This window comes from Pogoniulus pusillus, chromosome 12 (assembly GCF_015220805.1).
Source record: "Pogoniulus pusillus isolate bPogPus1 chromosome 12, bPogPus1.pri, whole genome shotgun sequence".
NCBI lineage: Eukaryota > Metazoa > Chordata > Aves > Piciformes > Lybiidae > Pogoniulus > Pogoniulus pusillus.
The window spans coordinates 15,646,552-15,669,736 of NC_087275.1; the positions used below are offsets into that span (position 1 = coordinate 15,646,552).

General features: G+C 44.9%; 1 long non-coding RNA gene across 2 annotated transcripts; it reads right to left on the reverse strand.

Moving 5' to 3' along the window:
- Positions 1-307: 307 nt before the first annotated feature.
- Positions 308-23,136, reverse strand: LOC135180138 (uncharacterized). Of its 2 annotated transcripts, none has more exons than XR_010304291.1 (4): positions 22,946-23,136; positions 3,100-3,258; positions 2,591-2,756; positions 308-1,631 (listed from the first exon to the last, which is right to left on the reverse strand). It is a non-coding gene; the product is annotated as an uncharacterized LOC135180138 (long non-coding RNA). The 2 variants fall into 2 exon arrangements; XR_010304292.1 differs by having other exon boundaries at positions 308-1,228; positions 1,530-2,756.
- Positions 23,137-23,185: the final 49 nt, after the last annotated feature.

Below are 23,185 nucleotides of genomic sequence, written 5' to 3' on the forward strand. Positions count from 1 at the left end.
GGGAAAAGTACATTCTAAAAAGCATTAATGAATAAATATGAGTTATGTCTTAACTGAAAGTATTTTACAAAACCTGCCAAACTACATAAGCTGATTTAAGAAAAAAACAAACAAGTGGAAGCACTTCCCTATCAACTTTGAAAGTCAATATGGAGAAATTCAAATCAGCTATTTTTAATCTTAGTGCTTGGTTGTGTATCAAATAAATAATATTTAATTTCGAATAATGTGTATTTGTTCTACCTTTAAAAAATCAAATACAAAATCTCAACTATCTACTCAATCATCATGTTGCTCACAAATCAAATCCAGATATAAAACATCTGTTTATTTTATCAAGCCATTGATCATCAATGGCAGATTTTAAGTGGCATTACCACACCAAGCATTTTCCTCAAAGCATTTAAAAAGATAAAATGCAGGTCCTTCCTTGACATAGATTTTTTAGGTAAAATTCCCCATTGATTTAGCCAAAAGCTCATGGTAAATTTGATAGTGTGCTACGGCCCTGGCTTCAGAAAGATCAGCTGATCAAGTAACCACTCAGAATAATCACAAAAAAAACCAAGCAAGTGACAATGACCCCAGATGTGCAATGTGTTTTATAGATGACAATTAGCAGCATAACTTAAAACCAGATCTTCAAGGTATCCATCAGCTTATAAACAAATGTATCTCATCAGGCTATGGGTTGCACGTCAAAATCTCTGTGTACCCAAGAGCCATCCTAGCCCTGTGTAGGGGTGCTGCACCTCCTACAATGCCTCAAACCAGGAAAACCCTGCTCCTCAGCCATCTTAGTGTTTCAATCACAAAGGAAAGTCACTCTTGACTGCCCTGATGACCTCCCACAGTCATACAACAGTAGAATCATTTAGTTTGAGAAAAAAACATTAAGATAATTGAGTGCAGCTGTAATGAAATGCTTGGCTTGGTAGATGACAGGATGCAAGCGAGTATTGTCTACCATGCCTTCAGTGTGGCTGTGCCACTGTTTCCCTTAAAACCCTCATAAACATGCTGATAAAGTGAGGGCTCAATGAGCAGAGGAGTGAAAACTGGCTGAACAGCTGGACCCAGAAGGCGGTGATCAGTAGTATGAAGTCTAGTTGGATGCCAATGACATACAGTGTACCCCAGAGCTTAATACTGGGTTCATTCCTGTTCTTGAGTAGTGATCTGGATGATGGGGCAGAGTGTAGCCTGTAACTTTGAAGATGACACAAAACTGCAGAGTGACATAAAAAGGAGAGCTGTGATGCCATCCAGAGGAACCTAGATAGGCTGCAGAAATGAGCTGACAGGAACTTAATGAAGTTCAGCTGTCAGAACTTAATGAAGTGCAAACTCCTTCACCTGAGGAAGAACAGTCCTACGTAGCAGTATATGCTGGGGCCCACTCAATTAGGAAGTGGCTTGGCATAAAAAGACCTTGTGCCCTTCCAGCAAAAGCAGCATATGGTACCCTGCATTGACAGCAAGTCAAGGCTGGAAATCCTTCCCTTTATTCAGTGCTGGTGAGACCATACCTGGAGCACTATATCCAGCTCTGGATTCCTCAGTCAAAGAGAGACACTGCAGACAGTCCAGTGAAGGGCCATGAAGGTGGTGAAGTGATTGAGGCATCTCTCCTATGAGGAAAGGCCAAGAGAACTGAGACTGTTCAGCCTGGAGAATCAGGGGGAATCACATCAATGTACATAAACACCTGAGAGGCCTGTGCAAGGAGGATGGAGCCAGGCTCTGCCCAGTGGTGCCCAGTGACAATATTAGAGGCAATGAGCACAAACTGAAACAAAGGAGCTTCCCTCTGAACATCAGGAAACACTTTTTCTCTGTGAGGGAGACTGATAACAGGTACAGGTTACCCAGAGAGGCTGTGGAGTACCCCCACCCTGGACATGTTCAAAACCTGAGAAACCAGCTCTAGGTGGTCCTGCTTGAGCAGCGGGGTTGGACCAGATGCCTTCCAGAGCTCACTTCCTCCCACTCTGCATAAATCCTATGCACCCTGGCCTTCCTCCCCTCCTGCAGTTATATGTACTTCTTCCACTTTGGGCTCTTTATATGTGATATATGCCCCATTAGCATCACTAGCACCTTTGGTCACAAGTGCAACCTGGCCACTGAGCAAGTGCAAGTCACTGGTTTGGCCATGTGGAGCCAGGCAATGCTGCTTTGTCATCATGTGTCAGCTAAGCTTGGCAATCTGCTGTTCCACCAGGCAGGTGTGCCTGGCACAGCACTGATTTATATCTGTATATCCTACATCCCAGAATCAACTTTTTTCCATGTTGCAGGCACCTCCACAGCCTAGTGAAAACCTTGCCCCCTTTGTTAGCGGGCTACAGTTGGCTCCCCAGCCAACATCAGGGCACACTTTGATAAACATGTTCTTTTATAATAACTTGTGGGTCTTTAAAGTCTCACAGCATGGCTATTAGTTGTATGGTTAATGAGCTTCTAACTCTGATTGGATTTGCCATTTTGGAAAACTTCTAGTGAAAAAGAAGGGAAGAGGCAGGGGGAGAAAGAAAAAAAAGGGAAAAAAAAAGAACATAATTTCAACTCTCAACCAAGATGAAGCTACCAAATTCAGTAGAAGATCCTCCACATAGCACAGCTACTTTGCTGAAGCAGTTGCTGAGGAATGATGTGTCTCTTCCTAAGTTTGGCCAGTAGTATCCAGCATTGGACTGGTTTGATGATGATTTGCCTTCAAAGAGCAAAACCCAATGCTTCCACTTCACGTGATTCTGCAAAGAAAAGCCAGAAGGACTGGATCAAACTGAGCATGCTCTATTGTCCGTGCATTACAGATGTGACCACCAAGATGCTACCTCCCCACAGAGTAAGCAAAGCAATTCAGAGAGTTTCACTGAAATGAGTCAGGGGAAAGGAGAAAAGCAGCAAGAGCACTGAGGTATTTTAAGGAGAGACGAGGAAGGCAACAGGGTGCAGAAGTTCTACTTTATTATGTGGAGTATCAGTGGACTGTAAACCCCAAGGAAGTGAAGTCAGAAAGGACATCTGAGAGCCTCTAGACCAATCTCACACTGAAAGCAAGGTTAATTTCAGTCAGGGAGGCTGTGCACTAACTTGTCTTATCAGGATTTTAATATCTTCAAGGCTGGAGGTCTCACAGCTTCTGGGCAGCCTATGCTCCTTGCATACCATGAGCTCCAGCAGCTCCCTCAGTGTCCTTCCACTGGATACCTCCAGTCTGCCAGTCTTCCTGTGATATGGAGGATTTCAAACCTGTCCAAAGGAGAAATCCCACAGCTGTCAGCATGGTTTGAGACAAACACAAGGCAATAAATCAGGCAATCATCTGACAAGATCTATTGCAACCTATCTCCTCCATTTCTCAGTCTATGGCTCCTGCAAAGCATTGTACAACACAGTACCACACAGTCATTCAGGCTTCTCTCATACCCAGTATCTTCTCTGTCCTCTAAAGTATGTGGAGTAGAATGGTGAGGAAGATATGATGGTGATGAAAGGCCAGGATATTTTCTGTCAGCTTGTAAAGCAAAACGGTAGCAAGACACATCCTGTGATGTGCAAGATTCTGATGCTAGAGAGGCCTCCTGCCACCACAGTGCCCAACACTGGCATGGTTCTGCTTGAACACTGGTGCAGTTTTCAGCAGCTGCCCCATAACAGGTGCAAACCATCAGACAGAATCAGGGAGTATTTCTGCTTCCATAGAAAGCTCCAGGTGTCTGAGAGAGCAAGGAACTGCCCCTCGCCCTGACCAGCCCCTCCATCCTGTTCACCTCTCCACTCTACAGATGCTCAGCACCAGTGGGTCAAAAAGGGTCCAGAGGTTGAAACCCCTGCAGGTACTGTTTTCTTTGCCACAGCACAGGCTTAGGCTCACATCAAGCCAACAGCACAGAAGAACCTTCCAGTCCCCCTTCCCTACTGTGGCCCCACACACACAGGGCGTAGATCCTAGGGTCACGCGCTGTGAGCGGACAGCTGCATCTGGGCAGACCTGGCTGCGCAGTAAGGCTTATTCCAGCTAATACAGGCATATTTTTTAGTAATCCCACTTCATTAGCTACTTTCCTAGAGCCCCAGCATATAATGAGTGAAATCCATTAGTCATCTGACAGTTCTAGTTATTCTGCATGTCAAGTCCTATCTCTTCATTTAGATATCCAGACTGTTACGGCAAGCTGGTGTGCTAGTTGGGCCCCTCCACCTACTCGGTGCTAATTTAAGGGTTGTTATTTTTGGCTTGCAGTGATTGTGTGCATAAAAAGTTTGGTTTTCTCCAAAAGATTTTAAAAGGAAGCAGAACATGGAACTGAGCAGAAAATTCCCCTTGCCTAACACCAACAAACCTTGTTTTCATATAATATAGCAGAAGTAAAGCAACTTCCTATGAAGATTCTGTCTGATGTTATGAATGATTGAGTTGCAAAATACTGTCATTTTTGACAAGGGCACACAGGAGTATCTACTTGGCAATTCACAATGAACAGAACTACTGAATTGCAAGGACAGGATTACTGCCAGACAGAATTGCTCTCTTGCAAGGACAGTAATTCCATGACTGAAAATACAAAATAGCATTTCCATATTTAAAAATGTGCATGGGTAAGAAAAGCTCAAAAGCAAAGCTGTGTCTCTACTCCAGACATTCCTTGTCCATTTGTAAAATTCATTATCTGTAAATAAAGCTTTTTTTTTTCCTTTTTGTAATGCATGTTTTGCTATTTCTCCATTACACAAAAGGGTGTTTGTATTGCTGAGCAGTGCACTCACGTACCTGAATGACAGGAATGGCAGAGGACATCTCAAGTTGAAAAATTGAAAAGGGAAGGGTTAAAAAAAAAAAAAAAGGGAAATTGTTCTTTGAAAAGTAGTTGTAGACTTTTATCAGTAGTAAATCCTTTCAAGGAAGTGCTGCTGCCTGTGTGTAAGCTGACATTTCAGGTTCTGCACTCAGTTAGTAGAAGGATTTGCTTACTGCCGAAGTCCTAACCAGGCCATCAAAACTGGATTGAATTGGGACTCGTTCTGTACTGGTGAACATCAAGCCTTGTACTGGTGAACATCAAGCCTTCCACTCATTTTCCTGTTAGTTTTGCCCACAGCTTAGAGAAAATGTTCATCACAACCCAGGAGTGTTTTCTTTTTAACTTTGAAAACCTGAACAACAATGTAATAGTGGAAGTTTCTTTCTGACTTTTATGATAAAGTAACTCAGTCTGGCTCCAAGACCTTGAACTCCATGCACAGAACCTTGCTATTGCTGGTTGCCATCCTCTTTAGCAAGAACAGCCTGCTTCCATGAGGGCAAAACATCAATTACACCTTACACTCCCTTGGAGAAGTTTTCCCAGGCCTTTGCATGCTTCAAAAATTATAACAATTATAACTTCCCTGTTCCTTTCAGCTGGTATTGGAATGATTTTCAGGCTGCAGCAAGGCTCACAGTAGGATCACATCCTCATGCACCTAGGATTATGTTAAAGAGAAGATGCATTTGATGAATTATTGTCCACCCTCATCTCTCTTTTGAAAAATACTGTCATTTGTGTTAACTGCTGGTTGCAAGTGAAGTAATATTTAAAATCAGAGTACTTTGGATAGAGGCTAAAACTGAGCTTTCCCTGGATAATACTTCTCCAGACAACTTGTTCCAGTGTCTCACCACACACACAGAGTGAAAAATTTCTTCCTTAAATCTAATCTAAACCTACCCTCTTTCAGCTTAAAATCATTATCCCATAAGCTATCACTACATGCCCCTGCAAAAAGTCCCTCTCCAGCTTTATAATAAGCCTTCTCTAGGTACCAGAAGGCTGCTACAAGGTCTCCCAGTGAAGACTGATGCCAAAAAGTTGTTGAGTAACTCAGACTTCTTTACTTGCTTTTATCACTGGCATACCTATAGAAGCTTTTCCTGTTCTTGATGTCCTTGGATAGATTTAATTCTGTCAGGACTTTGGCTTTCTTAACTTGATCCTTGTTTCCTCAGACAATTTCTCTGTATTCCTCCCAGGCTACCTGTCCTTGCTTCCACCCTCTGTAGGTTTCTTTTGTGTTTGAGTTTGTCCAGGAGCTCCTTGTTCATCTATGCGGCCTCCTGCATTTTTGTGCTACTTCCTTTTTCTTGGGATGCATTGCTCCTGAGCTTGCAGGAGGTGATCCTTGAATATTAACCAGCTTTCCTGGGCTACTCTTCCCTCCAGGACTTTATCTCACAGTACTTTACTAAGCAGGTCCCTAAAGAAGCCAAATTTCTCATGAAGTCCAGGATAGTGAGCTTGCTGTGCACTCTCCTGGTGTCTTAGGATCTTTGTCTCCATCATTTCATGATCACTACAAACAAGGCTACTCCTCATCTTCATACTCCCCCACCAGCCTTTCCTTGTTGGTGAAAATAAAATTCAGCATAGCACCTCTCCTCATTGGCTCCTCTATCAGTTGGTGAAGAAAGTTGCCATCAACATATGCCAGAAACCTCTTGGATTGCTTATGTCCTGCTGTGTTATCTCTCCAGCAGGTATCAGGGTGGTTGAAGTCCCCCATGTGGACCAGGGACTGTGAATGACAGGCTGCTCTGATCTGTTGATAGAGAGCCTCATCCACTCAGTCTTCCTGGTCAGGTGGCCTGTAGCAGTCCTCCATTATACTGTCTCCTTTCCTTGCCCTCCCTTTAATCCTGACCCATAAGCTCTCACTCATGCATCCCCAGAGAAAGCTCCGTGCACCCCAGCTGGTCACCAACATAGAGGGTGACTCTCTTTGTCTCCCCTGTCTATCCGTCTGAAAGAGCCCATATTCTTCTGTTCCAACACTGATCATGTCTCCACAAGGCCATTAGGATTATAGTCCTGAAGGCATGCACAGGACTCTAACTCCTCTTGTTTGTTCCTTATGCTACATGCATTTGCACAGAGACATTTAAGGTGGGCCCCTAGTGAAGCTGACTTACTGATTTTATGCTGCTCTTCACATGCTCTTCTGCTGTTCTGTGATCCCTCTCCAGGTTCTGGGTGTCAATTGCTGGCACTGATACCAAACTGGTGGAGAGGGATGGATTGAGGTTCATCTTTCCCCAGCAACTTTAGTTTAAAGCCCTCTTGACCACCTTGGCAAGCCTATGATCAAAGATGCTCTTCCTCTTTTCTGACAGATGGACTCCACCAGCCCTCAGTAGGCCAGGATTCTGCTGATCAGTGATGTCAATTTATGGATAGTGAATGTGAGGCTGAAAAGGCTCTGTGAGGACAGACCACCACTGAAAATATCTGTCTCTTTTTGGATTAGGTTAACCCAAACATATAAGCCTAAGCAAAATCTGTGATATTGCATTAACCTTTCACTGCTGTAAACCTGGCCTCAGCTCTAATGTAGGTCATAGACAAAAAATCATTCACTGTCCTTAACTAAATCCCAAAGGGTACATTTGCCCTTGTGAACACTGCACTACAAACCCATCAGGCTTTGGTCTGGCTTTTGCCTTTGTGAAAGGAACCACAGGGAACTCAAAAACGTTGACAGAGGAGAGGACAAGGATGGCAGACTTTGTGGCAGCATTTTCCTCTTCTGCCTTTCCATCTGCAAATACACTGACGCAGAGGTGTGGGGAAAAGCCAGCATGAGACTAATGTGTTGAGTGCATGAGTGACGATTCCATTTGCCACACCATTGCTGTCTGAAATGCCCAGGAAGGACATTTTCAGGATGGAAACAACAAATTTTTTTAAAGGCAGATGTAAGGGGAGTGCCCACATGAAAGTCAATTTTACCTTGAAAATGCTGTTACTCAGTTTGTAAACCTGTGGGCTCCTACAGGTGGAACCTTCAATGCATCTCATCTGATGGCTTGCTTTGCAGCATCATCTGGTGGTAGCAGCAGGGAAAAATAACCTCTCCAGCAACTCTCATCTCTGTATCGTCCTTTAATATAGTGCCCCATGACCTCCCTGCCTTTTTTTTTTTATCCCTACTACTCCTTCTTCTCCTCTAAACAAGTTATTACTGCTAGGGTACTTGGTTCAAGCAACTCTGAAAGACGGCTGGCCTTGTGTGAAATTTGTGCCTTGGTAGAGGCTTAGCAGGGCCAACATATCATTGAAGCCTTTTGGAGAGTTGTGTAAGATTTATACAGCTCACACATGTCAGAGTCTTCAGTGAGAGCAGTAATCACACTCTTACTACAGGAACAGCAGACACAGATGAATGTTGGAGAACAGAGAAATTAATGTTGGTCTGTGCTACAGAGCTCAGTTTTCCCTTACAGCCTGAGCTGTATCCCACCATTGCCTCCCAACATGAGGTGAGGGGCAATTCCTGCAGGCCTGCTGCTCCTGTGCCAGCTGAGCATGGTGAAGGGCAAGGAAGCAGCAATCAACCAAGCAGTCAGACCAGCACCTTAGTCAAGCACAAAGCCCTGAGGGAGAAAGAGCAGTTTTAAATTCCCCACAGAGCATGGGGAGCTGGGGACTGAGATGCAATCTGTTGACTGTGTTGTCATCAGTTGGCTTTCTTGCAGTAGGTAAGCACCACCACGTTTGTGTTCATCTGGTGAACTTGAGACCCTAATAACCATGGGGATGCTGCAGGCCTGGCTTTGCCACACTCTGTTACATCCTCAGGTGGCTTGCTGTGCTGAGGTCCAGACTGCTGTGCACCTGGCCTTGTTACCTTCCCTGGGTGGACTTGGGAAAAGCTGAGCCTCAGTCTTGGCTGTTCAGAAAGATTTTTTAACCAGTGTGCTCTGTAGCCCCTCTGTGTCACAGCAGCAGGACACACCTGCAGGGAGTGTTCAGCACAGCTCTATGTAACTTGTTTTCCTGATTACTAAAGCTGACTCTGAGCAGCATGGAGATCTGCAGGAACACACTCCCAGAGATAGTCTTATGTGCATAGCTTTGTAGTCCATTGGACTTGCCTGCTGGCCTGTCTCCTGAGAAGGCTACCTGAGGAAACATGCTTGTAGCCTGCAGAATGACAGGGGAAAGGTGCAAGTGACCCCACTGCTCAAAGGTAAGCAGGCTGCAGCAAGTCTCACGCTGCCCTTCAAGTCTTCTGTCCCCAGTGGTGTCAAATCAGTCTGCCTTTTTTAGGCAAACTTACAGCAGAAGTATGTTTATGGAGAATTAATCATACTTCACCCTATAATGTGTCAGGACTGTGAGACAGAGAGAAGCACAAAGCTGCTTATGAAAGGATGGGGAGAGACTGCTCCAGCCATCCCTGTCTAAATCATTAGCCTAGAGCTTTTCTTCTTCAAATATTAATGTTTTCCTGATTACTTGGTCCTTACAAAAAATGTGATTCTGCCTGCAGACTCTGTGAGTAATTAATTTAAAATACTAAAAGGAGAGAAGTGAACTTTCACTTAACAGTTAGAGCATGGCCTCCCCATGTCATCCTTGCCCTGAGGGTGGAAAGCAATGGGAAGCATTCCCAGCATCCTAGTCCTTTGGAGGTGGCAGCATGGAGAGCAAAAACAGTGGTCAGAGTTGCTACAGGCCATCTTCCACGCATGTATAGGTGTGGAGTGGGGAAGGAATTGTAGGGGAGTGGAGGGTAAGAGGGGACACCTCAAAGGACTTTTCTTCAATTTATCTAAATATTGTGCTCTGTTGGCAGATGTATCTTGGAGCAGGTAACAGAAGTGGTCACCAGTATTGGTGGTTCAGTGGTAGAATCCTCTCCTGCCATGCAGGAGGTGGGGGTTTGATCCCAGGCAATGCAGCTGATCTTTAGATCATGCTTACCCCTAAGACAGAGGGTTGGTCTACTGGGGGCTTCCCAGGCAGGAAGGAAATCCCACAAAATCTCTCAGTGGAGTCACCATTTTGGAGTGCTGGAGGCAAAGCAATAATGCTAAGTGCTGTAGAAAAGGTCAAAAGCCAAGATTAAGACAAGCAGGGGACTTTCCTGGTGATGGCAGGCAGGGATTCGCATGCACAGTCCCAGACAGTATCTGGCAGCACAAGTTGCTGACTCAGCAAGCAATGGGGCTGTGCCTACATGAATGGGCATGGCACTCTGTAAGGCAGCAGTGAATCCGAACCCACACCTCAGGCAGAAGGGTTGAGTACTAGACAGCAAGCAAGCAAGTTCTGGTAGAACCACGCCTTTCACCCAGGCAGAGCTACTGCAGGTAGAAACTGTGCAGACTTGGGAGCTGTGGACAGTGCCTCAACCAAGATGGGGGGCAAATTTACCTGCAGAAGGTGTGTTCAGGTAGAGGACCTCCTGCATGGCTGAGCTGCAGGAAGACAGTCAGAAAGGTTGGTTGTGTAGTATAAGGGAGACAGAAATGAAGACAGACAACTGGATTCAAGTGCAATCTGTACTGAACTCACAGTCTGTGGCCAAACAGCTCCAAACTCCCGCCATCAGCACAACCAGAAACAGGGAAAGCTAAGGGTGAGGAATGGCAAATTGCAAGGAACTAGAACTATCAGGAGGAAGAAACCCCCATTGAAGTCCAAGGTGACCCTGAAGTACCAATTCAGCACTCTGCAGACAGAGGACAAGGAGCCTGCATCTGGTAGGTCCACAGACACAAGCAAGATGGCCAGATCAGATCCCTGCTGTATAACTACTTCAGCCACAAAGAAAAAGTGATGGGTGACAGTAGTGGAAGACTCTGAGCGGCACAGAGGCACCCATTTGCCACCCCAACACGCAAGCTAGAGGTGTGTTTCTTCCTGGGGGCTTGCATCAGGGACATAACAGAGAGGCTGTCTGACCTTGTACATCCCATTGACTATTACCCTCTGCTGCTGTTTCACATGGCAGCAACAACACAGCAGGGAGCAACCTAAAAGGCATCATAAAGGGGGTCTACAAGGCATTGCGAGGGGCAGTGAAGGATTCAGGAGCACAGGGACTCTTCTCATCAGCCCCTGAAAAGGCTGACAGAAAAGGGAAAGTCAATAAATGGTTGAGGGATTTGGCTATCTAAGCCATAACATTTACTTGGAGAGGCCTGGGCTAGGGGCTGATGGTGTTCATCTTTCAGAGAACAGGAAGAACATCTTTGGACAGAAGCTTACCAGACTAGTGACGAGAGCTTTAATCTAGAGCTGCTGTGGGAACGGGCAATCAATCCATCCCACATCAAAGCAAATGACCCTAACAGGAACCCTGGACCTGAAGCTGGACAGCAGGCTGTGAAGAGAGTACCTGAAGAGCAGGATCAGGGAACCCCAGTCAGTAAACCAGCTTCAGTGGAGCCCCAACTAAAATGCCTGTGCACACACTGAGCATGGGGCACAAGCAAGAAGAGCTACAGACATGTGCATGCCTGCAGAGCTTGATGTCATTGGCATTACTGAAACGTGGTGGGATGGCTTCCATGGCTGGAGTGTGAGATTAGACAGGTACAAGCTTTTTAGGAAAGACAGGCAGGGAGGAGAGGAGGGTGTGTGGCCTTCTACATCAAACACCAACTGGAGTCCATGGACCTCCACCTAGGGATAGAAGAAGAGGTGACAGAGGCCTTGTGGGTGAGGATTAAAAGTAAGGGAAAGTGACATCATAGTGGAGGTCTGCTACAGGTCACCTGACCAAGAGTAGATGAGACCTACAGGAAGGCTGGGGAAGAACTGTTTAGAAGGGCTTGTGGCAATAGAACAAGGGGCAATGGTTTTAAACTGGATCAAGACAGATATAGGAAAAAGTCCTTTAAAATGAAATTGATAAAATACTGGAACAGGTTGTGCAGGGATGTTGTTGAGGCCTTGTCCCTGGAGACATGCAAGATCAGACTCAACGTCGCCCTGAGCAGCCTGATCTACTGGGAGGTGTCCCTGCTCACTGAAGGGGGAGGTCAAACAAGATGACCACTGAAGGTCCCTTCCAACCCATGCAATCTGTGAAAACACTGACCTAATAATTAATCAGTGCAGATAATTAGGAATCCAGCACTTGAATTTACTCCCTGGTCCTCCCATAATCAGTAAGTGTAGGCATGCCTTCCTCCTTCCTGAGGAGCTGGGGACAGAAGTGCTACCTTCCAAGCCAGAATGTGTGCTGTAAGATCCAGGAGGAAGGCAGAAAATAGGCAAAACCAGGCTCCAAGTTAGCTTCTCTGGAGATGTGTCCTCCAGGACAATTTTAAACAACCATGTACCTTTTGTGAAGGTTTTTTTACATTATTCTGCTTGATCTCTAAAGCTCTGAGAAGCTTTGATGTAGGCTGTTTGCCAGCACAGTCTTGGCTAGCCCAAGAGTTCAGAACAGGCTGAGCTGAAAGCATACCCATCTATCTTGCTCTCGCCTGCTGTGATGGATGTTAGGTTCCATAGCTTAGAGGGGACCAGAGGGTCTTAGGTATTGATGAATGCTTGTGCCTATTGATTTGTGTTTATTAGTTCCATTACATCTATTTACACAAGTGCTTCTGCTGTTCTCCCATAACTCAACCCTGTCAGGCTGATACAGGTAGTAAGTCACTCTACTCTCTGATTCCAGCAAATGGCCTCTCCACGGTGGACATTTGTTTTCTGCCTACAGTCAAACTACAGCCTGCATCTGTGCTGTGACCAGGGGGAACAAAATGGCTCTGTTCCAAGCACAGTATGTATGACCAGGCATAGGCACTGCTTTTGCAGAGTTTGACTGCAAGGAAAAAGCCTTGGAAGCTTCTCATGGAATTCAGCTGCTGCAATGTTAAGTGAGTGCAAGGGCAGTACCAGCCCTACTAAATCCTTTTATGGGATTAGCTCATCTGTGTCCTTGGCATTTTCCCTTCATTTTTGAGGCGGAGTGGATTGTTTAGTGGTCTGTATAATCAAGAAATGGTATGTTAGAGGAGCCAGGTGTTGCCTTAAATTGGTACTCCCATCTCCTGCATACAAAGAGATTTCTGTTACATCAGGTTGTTACATTCCTCACTTCTCTCTGCCCTGGCAAGGTCCTACATGTTGCCAAAGGGCAAGAGATCGCATTCTGCCATTTCTGTTCTTGTTAAGTGGTTACTGCAGTATCAGACAACACACAAAGTATTTCTGAGCCATCCACTTTAAAATCCCTTTTCCCCAGACAGAGCAGGTGAACATGACAGAACGATTCCATGTACTGCAGTGGATGGGGAGTCTTTGCAGCTTGCTTTTACTCAGTCTGGTAACTGATCTCCTGTGCATCCCCAGCAGAATTAGAGCAACCATTTGTATGAATGTGAAGGCTTTCTGATCTCCTTTCAAACTAGACAGTTCAACCCTCATGATACAGATTCTCTCTTCCAGAAAACTATCAGCAATACTCTCCAACCATTGCAGGAAAAGGGAAGGAGATGTTTCCCCCACAGTTGCTACTGCCACACAGCCAACAATTCATAAAGGTTTTCAAATTACAAACCTACTTTTTAAAGGGTAAATTCATTTTTGTTGAGCTAATAAGGCTACATAATCTATTCCCTTTGTTTTGTCAGGCCTATTACCCACAAATCTTAACATTACAAAGCATATCCAACAGACTATTAAGTTTTAGCCAAGTTCTGCTTTTGCTAGAGGGTCTGAAGCTGAATCTCTATAAACCAGGATTACTTATGAATCCTGTTGGCTGGTTAAAGAGATATACTAGAAAGAGGTTGTGGAGTCTCCTTCTCTGGAGACTTTCAAGGCCTGTTTGGACGCATTCCTCTGTGATCTGTGCCAGATTGCGTGGTCCTGCTCTGGCAAAGGGGTTGGATTCGATGACCTCCTTGGGTCTCTTCCGACCCCTAACATCCTGTGATCCTGTGAGGGCACTAAGGAGCCTACCACAACAGTCCTTGTTTAATGGAGCAAGGATCATCTCAAAATATTCCTTTTAGGTCTTATTTTAATTGAAATGGACTGATCTACGCACCAACAGGGAATTAAGCACTGCTTGTAAAACCCCACCTAGCTCAAGCGAGCTTTGGTTTCTCACAACCCCTAGATCTGCATGCCTGGCAGACAGAGGGAGCGGTTTCCTAAAGAGAACTTTCTCTGAAGGACCTGAATTCCCAGAGCCTGACACCAGCAACTTACTCACTGTTGGTTCAAGTAGGCAGGGCCCACCTAAACCCAGCACTGCTGAAAATTAATGCCCTAAACATGCTGAAAATTAATGCCCTAAACAAACAGGAATGAGATGAGCTGCACAAAGTCAGAGACCATTTCAGAAAGGTCTGCTGGTTTATGAGGCACAGCTGCACTTTCTTCTCTCACCTTCGCATTTCATAAAGAATGGTGAAGGGAGAAGGCAGGGAGAGCTGCACATACGTATAAAACCACCACCATGCCTGCTTATCTGATTTCTTTTCCTAGCTACCAGAACTTGTCCAGTACTTCAGCAAAGGAAGGGCAGTACTGCTGCAAGGCAGCGTCCGTCACACGAAACCTGGACCACTAACGCCACCCAGTGGTTGGCTCGCATTACCACACTTGCCGCTGCTAATGAACCCTGAACTGACTGCAACAAACAACTCCCAACTCCTCCCCTTACGCCGTTTACAATCATTCACACAGGTGTTTTGCATTTGGTCCCATCAGAGCCCAAGCTAATACTGGAAAGGTGTAAAAAACCCACACATGCTTGTTTTAAGCAGCTCTTCCTTTCACACTACTGTTTTCTTCGGCAAGTGTCATCCAGAGACCCTGGTGCCTACAAGCTACAGAGTGTGCCAGCAGGGTTGGAGACTGTTCAATGCAGACACAAGTTTTCGTGGATGCTGCAGCCTGCTCCAGGAGCAACAAAGCCTGTCCCTAGCAAAGACATACAAGAAGACTTTTAAGAGTCTCTTGACACTTACAAGTGAACTTGGATAGGGATTTTTTTTCTCCTGTCCACCAAAACAAAAAGTTGCAGTGCCCAAGTCCTGACTGAGAACTTGCCTATCTGCTCTGGACACATTTTATGAAGGCATTCTAGATCACACAAACCCTGAGGGGACAATGGTTCCTAGCACGAACAGTGGGTGCAAAGTCTGCAGGCTCTCTCCTGTGGTGCCCTTTGTCCTTTTAGCAGGGATCGAGATAGCTGCTGACCTATGGAAAAAAAGATTCCTAACAGATGCCAAGTGCTCATATAAATACTGATTACACAGTACTGTGAAAACTGTGCTACAATACATGCAGCTGGGTGCCCATTTATTAATTGCTTGTCTTAAAACAACACCCAGAAGCCTCATTTCACTGACACATGCATGAACCCAAGCTGAGTTCTGCTTCTTGCTCACGAAAGAACCCAGCTGCTCCCCAGCCACCCAGTGTCCCCAGAGAAAATACCACGTGCTCTCAAATCCACATAAAAACACACCTCTTATTCTAGAAATGTCTAGATGTAAACCAGAAGCTCAAAATCAGTGAGCTCTTTCAGCCCAGAAAGTCAATCAGATACTGGGCTGCATCAAGAGATGCCAACATGTTGAGGGAAGTGATCCTTCCCCTCTGCACTGGTGAGACCCCACCTGGAGTATCATGCCCAGTTCTGGAGCCCCTATTACAAGAGGGATATGGATGTGCTGGGAGGTGTCCAGAGAAGGGCCACAAGGATGATCAGAGGGCTGGAACTCCTTTCCTATAAGGACAGACTGAGGGAGTTGGGGCTGTTCAGTCTGGAGAAGAGAAGGCTCCGAAGTGATCTTATTGTGGCCTTTCAGTATCTTAAGAGGGCCTACAAGAAAGCTGGGAGGGACTTTTAGGATGTCAGGTAGTGATAGGACTAGAGGCAATGGAACAAAGCTAGAAATAGGTAGGTTCAGACTGGATGTTAGGAAGAGCTCTTCACCATGAGGGTGGTGAGAGCCAGGAATGGGTTGCCCAGGGAGGTGGTGGAAGCCCCATCCCTGCAGGTGTTTAAGGCCAGGCTGGCTGAGGCTCTGGCCTGCCTGATCTAGTGTGAGGTGTCACTGCCCATGGCTGGGGGGCTGGAACTATATTATCCTTGTAGTCTCTTTCAACCATGACTGATTCTATGATTCTAATCTGTGTGGCAGTCTTCATTTCCCAATGCAGAAGTGGGATATTTTACTCTCTTGTATCATTTAGGTATTTCCTAATTGCTTATTAATTAGTATTTTCACTGTGGTTCTGTATTGAATCAAATGACTGCAACTCCAGGATCACCCAACTCAGCTAAGTAAAAGAGGAAGAAAGAAAGACTCAAACAAAAAATTAAAAAAAACCCAAACCAACCAAAAACAACCACAAACAAACAAAAGAGCCCCACGTCAACCAAAACCAAACCACCTCATCCTTTGGCATCCTGACACCAAAGTGTAAATGTAGTGAACACTGAAGGATGACCAACCACAGCACGGTTTGTGTCAGGGAATGCTGAAAAGTAGGTACAAAAGAAACTGCATGGGGAAGTTACCTCTGTCATATGCTTATGTGGGTTGGAATTTGCAAAGCTGCTTATGTGTCAAGTGACAGAGTTTAGTTTCACCTGTAAGGATTTTACAAATAGTATCCTAGGTAAAAATCCAAGAATAAGCTGGTTCAGTTTGGGGGTTTGTTGTGTTTCTTTTTTCCTGTTCTATGAATGAAATCCTTATTAGCTCACTGTATTTGACACATATATAATGCATGAAAAGGTAGAGGCTTTTTTAGGACTTTATTGATGTTTACAATGTATTTTCCTAATGTATATTTATACACACACACACAATGTTGCAGTTGCATTCATTCAGGTTCCTTTCAGTGGGCAAATAACATTCCTAAATGCAACAATATTTTTATGGTCTCTAATTAAAAAAAAAACAAAACAAACAACAAACAACAAACAACAACAATCTTTCAGATGAGCTTTCTGGACAATGTTCTGTCTTTGACCATTTTCAGAGGTAGTATTTTTAGTTTTGCTTGACAAAAATTTTAATCACCAATTACATGAAGCATGCCTTGCTCTGTAATCTTGGTTCTCTTTCCTGGCAGAAGTAGCTTTGCTAGACACCACTGAGCACCTTGAAATGCATGCACACCCATTTTCTTCCTGCCAGTGCAAATGCCTGATAGGTGCTGACCACAGTGCCAGAGCCTTGGCAAGAGCAGCAAAGGGGTGAAGGACTCAAAGGACTTTGGTCTGCCCTACGCTGCTCATGCCAACAGCTCTGTGCTTCTGTGACAGCAGAAACCTTAATCCCCGGGCCTGATTTTTGTTCCAGCTGCAGTACATGACCCTGGGGTTTGCCCACAGCTTCCTGTCCCAATCCCAGAAGCAGCAGGAGGTTTGGGGTGCTGCTGTGGCCAGAGGAAAGGTGCCCATCGCATCAGCAGAGTGCACACTAAGGCAACAGTTTTCTGTGTCTGCTAGCTGTGATTGTGCTTCTCTGCCTGCAGGCCAAGTTGTCAAATAAACTGCTCAAGGTGCGGAGTGTACATCCTGAGGCTGATGGAGCAGTGCCAGTTTAAAATAGGTACATGCAGGAGAATAAAGCCTCAAATTACAAGTTTCATTACTTTAACCAAACTATTCTTTGGAATTTTTTATAAACTATTCAAACCCAGTTAAAAAATAAATCAAACCAAATAAAACCCTTCAGTACTTTCAAAGCAAATTTCAGCTTCACCAAGGTTTCCCCACAATTCAGTCTGATTGTACTCATCACTGTACTACAGCATCAGTTCCTATAAAGACTTCAGCAAACTATTTTTTCTGCAAACATCAGAGAATCCCCAGAATGGATGTGTGCATCCATCTTGTGTATAGCGATGCTGCTAGTCACTGTCAGCTGCTTCATGCTCCCAGTTTCAGCCTGTTTGCATGTTTTGATGGAGAAACACCTTTGAGGGGTGCCTGTCAAGAACTCCTCATTTTCTCAGGAATTTTTAGCCAAAGGTCATAAGGTGTTTTGAGCAGAAACAAAGGGTTACAGTTTCTTTTACAAGCTACTTCTTTAAGGCAGACAGAGGTAAACTATTGTAATTTTTAAATCATCAGCATTTTAGTGCAGTGCTAGTAGCTGTCAGGAACCTGGTCTGAAATGCCCTGGCAGTGGGCATTGCCAGGAGCACTCTCTCCTGTGATTGCTCCTACTCTGCTCAGGCACCTACCACCAAGCTCCTTCAGAGTGTGTCCTCATGAAGGTATGGAGATGAGAGGAGACGTTGAGCATCAGTTTTGCACTGTTCTCACAGAGCTGCTGCTGACCACCACAAATCGCTGGGATGGGGATTGGTATGATCCACTGAATTCACTAGAAACAGACTGGAAGAACATGCACAGGCTTTCGTAGCACATGAAATACTTAAAGTCCAGCCCTTGGTGAATGCTAACAAGTGGGAAAAAAAATATCAGTGGGCAGATCTTGAATAGCACCAGTGCCCTAGGAGCGTTGTAGTAATTTGTGGCTGCAAGCCCCAAGCTAGGTACAAAGGTCTTTATCAACATTTACACAACCTCTCCTTTGAATCTTATGTTTCAGGTTAACTCAGTTTGTCAAGCAATAGAGGGTGAGGGCCTTGCAACAGGCAGATTAGCACAGTTCAGCTGTTAAAAGTGAATGTTATTTTTAATCTTGTATGTTCTGTGTAAAGGCTTTCCAGCTGACACTACTTTAATTACACAAATGCTTTGGTTATCAGGACCACTGCCCCTTAATTGGAACAGCAGGCTTTCCACTAGGGAGCCACCAGTACAAAGTTTCTAGTGAAATAACACTTAACTAATTTCCACAGTACGTTTCATCTTCAAAATGCTATATAAGCATACACTCAGTTAATTACCTCTCCCAGCATCCCTTAGCAGCAGGGAAGTGTCATTACCCATGTGTAATCAAAGGAGAAGACTTCAGTGACACACCATGTCTTGCCCAGGCTAACACAAACACCTGGGTTTGTTTTGGTTTCTCAGCATAGGTATCTAGTGCTCTTTGTGACACTGCAGAGTGTCTTCAAGGACTCACAGGAGGCTGGCAGGTAGAGAACAGCAGCTCCAAGGAGCAGACAGAGGCCAGAGGAGATAGCCTAGAGTATCTCAGATGGTGCTAGACACTGATGTGTAGACAGCTGAGTCCAGTGACAAAGCTTTGGATACTAGGAGACTGTAGGGTACCTGTGGTATACCAAAGGAACAAAAAAACCCCAAACTGTGGGGTACCTGTGGTATACCAAAGGAACAAAAAAAAACCCAAACTGTGGGGTACCTGTGGTATACCAAAGGAACAAAAAAAACCCCAAACTGTGGGGTACCTGTGGTATACCAAAGGAACAAAAAAACCCCAACAAACATTAAATGACCAAATAAACCTACAATCCTCTTCTAGACCATTCAGAATATAGAATAATAATCTACACATGATGCAGCACTCTCCTTACTGAGCAAGCCTGTAAAAACACGCATGTATTTGTGTTCTCTGTGCATTAGGTGGCTCTCAAATGCAGCAAGTCTTCCATGGTGCCACAGCACATGGTCACAGTAACATTGGAAATGTAGCATCCACCTTTCCACAGAGAAGTTCTAGATGATGAGACTGTGCATCTGTCCATTACTGCACTGGGAAGCCACTGCTCATCACCCTCACGTAAGAAGGTTATTCATCCACTGAGCTAGAAAAATGATTTAAGAACAGCCAAAGATCAGCTCCAGGATCAGGAGAATCAAATTTCATTGGGATTCTCAATTGCTGTAGCACAAGGTTATGGAGAAGAAACAGCTGTCTGCTTTCCTGCATGCTAGAATCAGCACACCTGTACTTATCCCACCAGCAGTCTCCTCTCCAAAAACACACATCCAAGGATGAAATGGGCCTATGGGAAGGATTATTATTCAAAATGCATGTGGTTTTGTTTTGTTTTGTCTTGTTTTGTTTTGTTTTTCTGTTTGCTTTTCTTAGTGTAAGAGAATAAACATTAAAAATTATTACATATAAATGCAGACTTGTGGGCAGTGATCTTCATGAGTAAGTCCCTATGAACACAAGCTCAGGCAATTTAGAGTGAAGTTTAGCATTACCATATTAGTTTCACTCTGAGTTATTCTAGAAGAGTAACCAGAAGTGGAAAATATGGCACCAGGGATATGGTTGCCATGGAAACTATAATCCTCAGAATTCCCACTAATTTTTTAATCCCTAAAAAATCTCAGATCTCAGTCAGAAATCATGTTACTGTGCTTCATGGGCTTGATGCTTTATATATGCTGTATTTTTGCAGCACAGAAGGATTTGGGATTCTTTTGTTACTTTTGCAGACTTTGCTTAGAAGTTTATTAGCTTCTATCTACACAGATTAGACTTCTGTCAACCTACACACAGTAATTATTTCATTTGCCTTTTAAGTTGGCAGATTAGGAAAATAACCAAGACTGTCTTGAATCCTGATTGTTCAGAGATCCACGTGTGCTTACCCTTACACAGTGACAGCATCAGTTGTGATCTTCACTGAAAACTGCTTTGCTCCCATGCTACAATGGATATATATTGCAGGCAACTACAAAACAGGGTGAACAGACAAAGCTGTCTGTCCTCTCAACCCTGCATTTGTCCCTCCTGCATCCACTTCCAACACTCTGGGCTCCAGATCAGGCCACTTCATCACAAATTTGCCCGTGGATAGGCCCAAGACTTAGGCTTATTCCAATCTGGGATGGCAGAACCACGTTATGGGGCAAAAAGAGAGTGATGTCAAAGAGGTGCCAGAGTTGCAAGAGATGCCACTCTTTCTCATGCCTGACAGATTCTCTGTCCTACTGTCAAAATTTGTCACACCATCTTGCATTTTTTTCTTCTTTCCTCTGCTGTGACTCTGATGCTTCAAGTAGTAAAATAATGTACTGAAAACAAACACCCTGTTTGGCTTCTTTGGGGTGGAGTTTTCCACCTACCGGTGAGAGTTAAGAAAATAAATGAGTCAAAAGGAAGTATGTGGGAGAAAACAAAACCAAACCCTTTCCATGGCTTCCTAGGTAAGAGTTACATGAAAGAATACACACATAAATTAATACTTCTGTACTTGCAAAGGAAAATAATAACGGGAAACATTCTAGATGGCGAGGCCATTAGCCTCATAAAGTTACTGATCTCCTCCTGCATGCACCACAAAAACTCTTGCATACGAGTCCTTGAAATTCATATCTCCTTTGGCCTCCTACTGCTGATCTCTTCAACATGCTGTCTCTTAGTATGTCAGATTTGTTAGCTGCATTCTGCCTAACCTAGGCATTGACCATTAGGTACCTTCACAGGTAGCCTGGTTTTGATGTCTAATGCAACAGATCTCTGAAATCATTACTTCAGATATTTTCAGTTCCGTTACTAAGAAGATGACATGTCTGTCTCTTCTCTATATGTTTATCCTACGTCCATCTAGAGGCATGAAGAAGGGCAGATCTTGAAAACTTACTTCCAGGAAGGAAGGCATAAACCTGTCCAATGAACATAGGCAGATTTGAAGACAGGGATAAAAATAAGAGAAAGCCCTGTAAGACAGCACTCAAGATACCCCTCTTTATGAAAGGGCACAGACAAGCAAAGACAGTGATATGGGAAGACAAAGATTATTTGAAAGTAGATGAGTCACTACTATCCCTCCAAGTTTACAAACCATTTAAAATCAAAACAGATTTGCCTCTAGGGCACTGGAATCTGTGCTCTTAATCTAATAAGCACTCAGGGTGCTGTGTGTTGTGCCATGAGCATAAACCTGTTTGCTCACAAGAAGCTTGCAGAATCTGTTCTCTCCAGGCACATCAGGAATGAAATTCTAGGGAAACTAACTCATGGTGCCAAGATGCTTCCTAGATAGGAAGCTGCCCAGCTTGCATTCTCTCGAGGATTCTTTCCAGGATTAAGCTACAAATTTGTATCTGTTTCTCAGGCAAACAGTCTCCCCAAACCTAATGTACGTTTTTTTCCCCTGCTGTTGCTTTTTCAAGCAGAGAAATATACCATGCGAGCAGAAAAATCCCTGTTTGTTTCAGTCAGACCACCTGAACCATGACTCAAGTGTCATGGCTGCGTCTAATGTGTGAAATAAACCTACTGTGTTTCCTACATACAAACCACCTGGCCTTTAAGTCATTTATACCTCAGTCACATACACAGGCTACCTGAAGTCCCAGCAACTGTGAAATCATTCGTGCCTCTGATATAACACATCTATAAATAACACAGCAGAAAAGCAAGCAACGTGAGCTTGCCAAAGGAATTAATTAAATGCAATCTGTCATTCTCAAAATGCTTGAAGGTTGCAGAGCATCGAAGAGAAGCGCAGAGGTGCACGTTCCTTAGTTCAGGTGCTAACTTTCCCTTGGAGGTTAAGGTTTGTTGGTGCTATCAGCACGGAGGGAATCTATTTTGTCATCTCTCCCTTTATGCTTCCTTCAAATAATCTATGGCTACAGTAACACACTTTCCACTTTAAGCAAAGCTCTGAGCTGCGCAGTACATACTCAGCCGTATCATGCATACAGGTACCCTGTGGGCAACCTATTTGCAAAGGGGTGTCCAAGAAAGGTCAGCAACTGAGCAATGCAGGCGTCAGGTTGTAACTTCAATGGTTTCTGTACAAAACCTCTTCTGTGAAGGGCAACTGCTTTGAAGTGCAAAGCTTCAAAGGCAACTTCAAAACTGCATTCCCTTTTTAGCTGAGAGTTCTTGACGTGACACACCTCAGTCACAGTAACACTGGAAAATAAGCTTCCAGGGGAGAGAAAAAGATGCAAAGATCCTGAGAGAAAATCATTTGCAGAAAAGGAAAACAACACTGCAGCTGCTTCTCCTCTTGTCACTACTTAAGGGCATGACTGAAAGAAAATGCTTCTGTCTGGTGAAACCATTACATGGGACAACTGAGACCGCTTTAAAGCACGCTGTCTGCTCCGGGCCCAGAAGACACCGCGATGTAAAACACAGGTGCAAATTCCCTCAAGCTCTCGAAAGACAACGCGGCGCAGGCCAAAGCATGGAGATGGAACCAATTCTGCCTCACTTCACAGCCTGCCCGCGATCGGGCACCACTCGGTCACCGGCCAACGCGCAGGCCCCGCTTACCCTCTGCCGTCACGCAGCGCGTCCCGCCCCGGCCGTGTCGCCGCCGGCGACAGCGCCGCCCGCAGCAGCTCCAGCCGCCGGCGTTACACAACGCGCGCCGCCGCCGGGCGCGCCCATTGGCTCAGACGCGGGAGCCGCCGATTGGCGCGCGTCCGCGCGCGGCTGCCGCTCCTCTCCCTCGATTGGCCGAGCCCCGAGTAAGAATTGCGCCCAGTGACCTGCGAGCGCTCCGCCATTGGC